At 29.4% G+C, this 843-nt stretch overlaps 1 protein-coding gene across 1 annotated transcript in view; it reads left to right on the plus strand.

Annotated features, from left to right (window-relative positions):
* LOC106682771 (meiotic recombination protein DMC1/LIM15 homolog) overlaps positions 1 to 843 on the plus strand; it is a 100,272-nt gene that overhangs the window by 1,555 nt on the left and 97,874 nt on the right. The window lies entirely within an intron of this gene.

Raw genomic sequence — 843 nt, forward strand, 5'->3', positions numbered from 1 at the left:
TTTCTCAATTTATTTTTTACTACAGCTGTTTACAGAGCTAAATTAAAAACCATTATGGAAGTCTCTAAAATTTCATTTACAGAGAGCAAAAAACACAAGCCCTGCTTTAGGCTCATGAAGCTTCAAAATGAGTGAACTAAGATTGACCAATTTTGTTTACTAATTACACTTGCTCTACATAAGGTAATTGAATAAGTAACTTTAAACTAGTTGTATTTTTTCTGGATTACATAAATCAGATGTCTTTTCAAAGAGGCACAGAAATAGAGGAAGAAAGATTTGGGCTTCAAATTCAAACCTTGCTTATCAATATATCAACTTGTAACTGACTCTCTCATTTCAAGGGCCAACCAAAATGGAACAGACCCTTCTTATTAGATAAAAAGATAAGAAACCTTTCATGTTTCCCAAACATCAAAGGCTCAGAGGAAGATAATGTGAAACTGATTGTTGGACAGGAATATTAACGGAATAAATAACAATACTGGAAGCGATGAGCCTTGAAAATATTGTTACTTGAGTTTCACTAATTTTTCAATTAATTAACAGATTTTATGGGTTTTTTGTAATCTTGGATTCAGAGGTTTTATTGTAAGTGAAAGATCACTCATTAAACTGCCAACAGGCATCTTTTTGCAGAATAGATGAAGTAACTAGAGGAGTTGTAATGTTTCAGAAAGATTTACACTTTTTAAAAACATGTTAAAGGATTCTAGTAAATATATTCAATGAAAACTTCTTAAATAACTTATGTAATACCAAGAATAGAGAGGATAAGTAAATAATTGTAAAATTTTATTTTTAACAAATGTGTGTTATATTTCAAATATAATTTATAGCTGA

Source organism: Halyomorpha halys, unplaced genomic scaffold (assembly GCF_000696795.3).
Source record: "Halyomorpha halys isolate HHAL.00 unplaced genomic scaffold, Hhal_1.1 Scaffold441.1, whole genome shotgun sequence".
Taxonomy (NCBI): Eukaryota; Metazoa; Arthropoda; class Insecta; order Hemiptera; family Pentatomidae; genus Halyomorpha; species Halyomorpha halys.